We start from the raw sequence: 6,898 nt of genomic DNA on the forward strand, positions 1-6,898 counted from the left end.
CTCGGGGGTGCAGGAGCCCACGCTCCGGCAGAATCCTCACTGCCTGGAAGGGCAGAAATTGGTCCCCGGCCCCTCGCCGAGGGCAGGAGGAGCTTTAAACTCCCGGCTCTGGCTGCGGGCCCGGGCAGGGCGCCCAGGTGCGAGAACTGCAGGGAGCGGCGCAGATGTTTGCATTGACCCAGGTGGCCTAGGCAGGCCGCTCTGGTTACTTCCCAGGATCCGAGGGGAAGAATATCAAACCTGTTTATTTCCCATGGCTGCGCTGGCTCCTCCCTGTGCCTCTCAAGACCAGCGATCCAGAGCCCCTGCCACCCCACCCTCCGCCCCCGCCTTCCCTGCAGCCACCCCAGCGCCTCGCCCAGGGCAGAAACGTCACTTTACCTCTGAGATGGTCTCGTCGGACCCGGCACGGACATTAACTCCAGGAAGCCCGGCCGGCCGCCAAGGGATGCATGTGGCTCAGCTCGGGGATCCTCCCAGGGGTGCTCGGGAAAGGTTCGCAATTCCGGGTCAGGGGAAGGGTCTGCTGCCGCCGGCACCGCTCCGTGCGCCCTCCCGCGCCGCCGCAGGTGCGCGGTCCCTGCGGAGAGCGGAGGCGGCCCCGGGTTCTCGCCTAGCCTTGTCCCAGCTCAGCAGCAGCCTGCGCCGCGCGAAGCGCCGCCTGGCAGCGAGAACTGGCTCTGGATGCTGCGGTTGAGCTCCTGCCTGGAAATCTGAGCAAGACACCCCATCAACAACTGCGGGGAGTCAAATGAAGACATCAGGGCTCCTGGAACGCCAACTGGGCCAGGGGGAACGGGGCACTCACACATGCACGCGAGAAACAGCTGAGCCGGGGAAATAGCAGCCTGCGGGAGAAGCGAGGCTGGAGCGGAGATGTGTAGCTAGCAGCCGCAGCAGCAGCGAGACTTCCTCCTCCAGAAAGGGATCGCGTCACGTTGAAAGATTAGATCCAAGAGGAACGTGTAGAGTAAGAGCGATCACCCCTGCAATCCAAACTTGGTGCGAGAGCATCCAGTTCCTCCCGGCAGCAACCTGCGCGGGACCCTCTTTAATCCGGTGGGGTCAGAGCGCTTGGTGGGAGCGATGCGCTTTTGGGACCTGCCACTGGAGGGGTCTCACACGAGGGCAGATGTGGGCGCGCAGGCCAACATGCAAAGCAATCGATTTGCCAGGGCGAAGCAGCAATGGAGATGGATTTATAGGGCCCCTTCTCGTGACGTGCCCTCCGCTGCGTCCTCTGATTCGCTTTCGGATCTAAACACACGTTAGCTCCCAACACTGGATCCGACAGAGTTTCCAAATATCTCTTGGCTGAAGTCAGAGGCTCTACATATCATGTATTACATGGCAAGCAATGAAGAAGGCTTCTGAAGTTGGCCGGCATCTTAGGCTGCATTTTCAAGCGGATGTAACATAACACCACACTTTGGTAGAAAGGCACACACACTCCGAATCCCAATTCCAGAGCTGTAACATCATTTCTAAAGGAGCAGGTCAGAGAAGGCTGCGTTAAAACTGATTTCATCCAAAGTTCCCCAAACCCGCAGCGTGTCCTTATCCCTAGTCAGGGCGGTTCGCAGGTGAGCAGAACGCTAGGGAGAAGGCGCGGGGGGTTCAAAGAAAGGAGTAAGGAGACCTGCTATTTCAGAGGCTTTTCCTGATTTCTTGGTGATCCAGGTAACTAGACAGAGCGAAATCCAATTTCTGTATAGCCGTGCAAAGAACAGCACATGTGTTAGGTAGTTCCTATACCGTAACGGCAAGTTTTGCTGGTGATTTCTACGGCACTATGAGGCAGATTGTCATCATAAAAGGAAATACGATCTGTGTCATTCACTTAACATATTAGCGTCCTCTAAGATGTAGATTGCCTCTTAAATGTGTTGCTAACTCTTTAAACTGCAAAAAGAAAAGGAGGACTTGTGGCACCTTAGAGACTAACAAATTTATTTGAGCATAAGCTTTCGTGAGCTACAGCTCACTTCCTCGGATGCATTTCACTCAATGGTTTTCCACTAAATGCATCCGAGGAAGTGAGCTGTAGCTCACGAAAGCTTATGCTCAAATAAATTTGTTAGTCTTTAAGGTGCCACAAGTCCTCCTTTTCTTTTTGCGAATACAGACTAACACGGCTGCTACTCTGAAACCTATCTTTAAACTGCGTGACCTATACATTTCCTGAGATTTAAAAGCTGAACTGAGGGTTCAAACGGATTCTGTGATATGGACAATCTCTACTATTTTAGTAGCTGGAGGCCGAAGGAAGTGTAAACAGCTTCAGTTTACCCCCATACTTCTTGTATTCATGACTCATCCAGTTGTTCTGAGGCATGAAGTCTTCTGTAGCCCATGTTATACAATTTAAGAGATGGGAGCCTGGGGAAAAGGATTGAGAAGGGCGCAGGGATTGTGCAAATACAGCAATTTTTGCTAAAACTCAAAGATCCACGGGTTTAGGAGGAATGGCAGCAAAAGCGTGCTAAAGACAGTGTCTTTCCTGACCGTACAAGGAAATGAAAACATAACGTTTTGTGCCGCAACTTGAATCAATATGGACTGCCTCACTCGCTCTTTCTGGCCAATGCTATAGGCCCGGACTACCCCTTTATTTAACTGTAATTAGATCTACCGTGTATTCTTAGAAATAATGTCTTTAGACGGAGGGCTCTGAAACATTCAAGTAGCGAGTGACCAATAACTAACTAATGGATCATAAAAATGTTGTAAGCTGGTAAAGAAATTCCTCCAGATTCTAAATATCAGTTTTCATCCTTTCCTTCATAAAAAACAGGAACAACCTCCTCTCAAACAAAACAAAAAAGCCTCTTTGCCTGAGACCCACGGAAACATTTGTGCTTTGCTTTTTTAATTTTTTCTTTACGGTAGCAGTTGATTAAGAAACTACCGATAAACACTGACAAGGACGCAGGTAAAAAAAAAAAAGGCGAAATCCCAGTTTCAGTCACCTCCGTTTAAAAAGAGAGAGTGAAAAAAAAATCAAGGTTTTGTAAATGTAAAAGGACACAGCTAAGAGGATATTACCAACAATTCTCAGGTCTTGAAAACCCCTTAGTTGCGCTCCTCCAATAGAGATTTTGTTTCTGTACTACGCAGTAGCTGGAAAGGAAGCTACAAAGCCGCTTTAGAAAACTGAAGATGAGGAGCTAGCATTCAAGGGAGTACACTGGGCTACCAAAAGGGATTTTGTAAAACACCATGCCAGGCTCAGACAACGAGATAAGCCAACTACTGGCAGCACAAATGACTTAGTGACTTCCTTACCCAACAGATTAAAGGGGAAACAATAGAAATAGTACTTTATAGTAGTATCAGCTTAGAAACGGAAGATTTCTGCTTTCGGCACAGGTGACATTTAAATGTTGGGGGAGGAATTATTTTATTATAAGCGAACTCTGAGTAAATTCTAGGTAAAAGGATACTTTAAAATACTATCTATCTGTCTCCCATTAGATATTTATAATAATATCTCAGGGGGAAAATGTGTTCTCTTTCAGTTTGTTCCTTTTCCATTTACTAGACCTGGGGGCTTTAATTTTTAGCCAATTTCCCCATAAAAAGAAACCGGGCGTTTGGTTTGGAAAACAATATCAATATGCCACTGTTTCCCACTGGCATTGTTTTTATTTCTTTCCGTGTGCAAACCAACTATCTGAGATGTCAGGACAGCTCTAGTAATAGTAATGTTGTTAAGTATTGTTGGGGAGGCTAGAGGTGGGAAGGTTTTACTGGCAGAAGTTTGGAATGGCTGCATTATTCATGAGCAAAGTTGGGCTGTCAAACAGTAAAAAAATAATTGCAATTAATCATGAGGTTTAAAAAAATAGTTGTGATTAATCACAATTCTAATCACATTGTTAAACAATAATAGAATACCAATTTATTTAAATCCAGTATTTTTGGATTTTTTCTACATTTTCAAATATATTTATTTCAATTACAACACAAAATACAAAACGAACAGTGCTCACTTTATATTATTGTTTTGATTACAAATATTTGCACTGTCAAAAGATAAACAAAATAAATAGTATTTTTCAGTTCACCTCATTCAAGTACTGTAGTGCAATCTCTTTATCATGAAAGTACAGCTTACAAATGTAGAATTATTATTTTTAAAATAACTTCACTCAAAACCAAAACAATGTAAAACTTTAGAGCCTACAAGTTGCAGCACGAAGGGGTAAAGGAATGTTTAGCATATCTGGCACCTAAATACATTGCAACCTGGGTTACAACAGTTCCATGTAAATCCCTGTTCTCACTTTCAGGTGACATTGTAAAAAAGTGGGTGGCATTATATCCCATAAATGTAAACAAACTTGTTTGTCTTAGCAATTGGCTAAACAAGAAGTAGGACTGAGTGGACTTGTAGGAGATGAACTGAAAAATTCTGTTTCTTTTGTTTATCTTTTTTACAGTGCAAATATTTGTAATAAAAATAATATAAAGGGAGCACTGTATACTTTGTATTCTGTGTTGTAGTTGAAATCAATATATTTGAAAATGTAGAAAACATCCAAAATATGTATAATACATTTAAATTGATAGTCTATTGTTATTTAACAGTGTGATTAAAACTGCAATTAATCATGACTATTTTTTAATGTAGGTGGTCAAAGGTGGCTTATAGATCCAATTATGCAATTTACCATGTGGTTACATCCCCCACATATGTACTCTGTGTGTGTGTGTAGAATATATGTATATAATATACTGCATGAGGCTGTATTAATTTGTGCACTTCCCTTCTGCACTTTCTGTAGGATCTCTCTTCTATGCTTATGAAATGGGGCAGTATGTAAACTGCCTCCTCTCCTGACAGCACAATCGTGGAAACAGGCGTTTCTGAAAAATGTCCCCATTTTCCAGCCACCTCTAACTGTATGCTCATTGGGGCACAGATTGTCATTGACTATATATTTGTACAGGGCTTAGCATAATGAAGCCCTTATCTGACTGAAGCCTCTAGCTGTGATCACAATAAAATGTTGAATGGTAAATGTTACTTTGCAGTAAAATAGTGAAACTTGATTTGTCATGGTGATATGGCTGGAGGTCCAACAGGCCTAATATGGGTGTCAGTGGAAGCCCCTTGCATGATGTATGAATTTTAATATTTCCACTGGTGCATCTCAGTGTGAAAGAAGGAAAGAGCCACCAGCCCGACACGATGTTACTGGAATGTGTCTTTCTACTCCCTCCTCACGTATCTTATAAACATAAAATGTTATTTGGATGCATCCACATATCCATTTACTGAAGACCCATGAGGCTAGTAGGTCCATAAAAGCAACCAGGACCAAACTTCTAGATGTAATGGGACTTTGTGGACATATTTTCAGGCAAGGCCAGCTGATGCCACTATAGTGAGGGTAGTGCATAGAATAAGGCTGCTATGCTGTTTTTTTCTTCAACTGAAATTAATTTTGAGATATGTTAGATTAATCCTGATGAATTTTCCTAGGAAATATATTTTGAAACAAGAAGATCATAAATGTTTGTCAGACTAACCCGTCCTCCCCAGTACAGAGTGCTACGAATTCTGCAATTTTAAATATGTTAGGATGAAATGTTTCAAATCCATCTTCAACTAAACTAACTGATTTATAATGTAACTGGCTACATTCCATAGCAACAATCTTCCCATTCAATGGGAACAACAGTTAGCTAATCAAAATAATGTTCAGATAATTAACTCTATTAGAATTTTTTTTTTTACCATACCAGACTACTTATTACCATAGCTGTTCCACTTGGTTAGAGATGAATTTGCACAATACAGATTTAATGGGAATATCAGAGTAAATTATTTTAGTAATATGTTACCCTTCCTGTAAATTCTCAAAAATGTGCAGGAATATTCACTTTAAAAAAATCTTAACTTTTTCAAGTAAAGACATTTCACTAATGGGCAGCTGGAATAAAATTCTCCAAGGTACAGCTTTTTATGGACAGCAGCAAATCAATGGAAGAGTGACAGTGTGATCTTTTCGAATGAAATTATGTATATGGCATCTGTAAACCACAGTGATGGACACCTATTAATTACATCTACCTACCTACTTACATGCTTTAAGACAGAAAGAAGGTGCTTACAGGCTAAAGACACAAGACAAAGGGGGAACAAAGGAAGTATTGTCCCCATTTTGTAGATGAAGAACTGAGGCACATAGGAAATAAGTGACTTGCCCAGGTCAACAAAGTAAGTGTATGGTAGAGCTAGGAGTTGAAACCTGATCTCCTGGATCCTAGTTGAGTGCCTTAGCCACAAGACCATCCTTACTAACTTAGGGCTTGGCTACACTTACAGTTTATAGTGCTCTAACTTGCTGGTTTAGGGGGTGTGAAAAATCACCCACCCTGAGTGCAACAAGTCAGAGCGCTTTAAAGCGCTAGCGTAAACAGGCTCTGAGCACTGGGAGCTAATCCCCTCATGGAGGTGGATTACCAGGAGTGCTGGGAGAGCTGGGAGACCACACTTGCACTTCAAAGCACTGCCGCGGAGCGCTGTCGCAACAGCGCTTTGCAGTTTCCAGTGTAGCCATGCCCTAATAAATCTGTACTGTAAATATAGAATACAGTGGGATTAATTCTCCACTCACTTGCACTGCTTTTATGTTGGTGCAACTCCATGGAATTTACACCAGTGTAACAAAGTGGAGTCTGAGGCCCCATATTTGCAACACTATTGGAATTTACTCTTCTTTATTATTAAAAGGCCTGAGAGAGCTCTTCCCTTAGCATATGCATTGCTTACACTGTTAGAAATAAAAACAAAAGGAAAGCTTTATAAATGTCCTACCCACTTTGTCAGTGTGTTACTCTCTGAATATATCTAATTTAATTAGTTGATTCTGTCTTTCAGACTCTGTCT

General features: G+C 42.9%; 1 protein-coding gene across 2 annotated transcripts in view; it reads right to left on the reverse strand.

Moving 5' to 3' along the window:
* The window catches only part of GDNF (glial cell derived neurotrophic factor), a 29,619-nt gene extending 28,444 nt beyond the window's left edge, over positions 1 to 1,175 (reverse strand). Inside the window, exon 1 of one of the 2 annotated variants that reach the window (XM_038401190.2) lies at positions 382 to 1,175. The gene's annotated coding sequence lies outside the window, so the exon portion shown is untranslated. The remainder of the gene's footprint in view (positions 1 to 381) is intronic. The other variant, XM_043515038.1, reaches the window with a different exon arrangement.
* Positions 1,176 to 6,898: the final 5,723 nt, after the last annotated feature.

Source organism: Dermochelys coriacea, chromosome 5 (genome assembly GCF_009764565.3).
Source record: "Dermochelys coriacea isolate rDerCor1 chromosome 5, rDerCor1.pri.v4, whole genome shotgun sequence".
Lineage (NCBI taxonomy): Eukaryota > Metazoa > Chordata > Testudines > Dermochelyidae > Dermochelys > Dermochelys coriacea.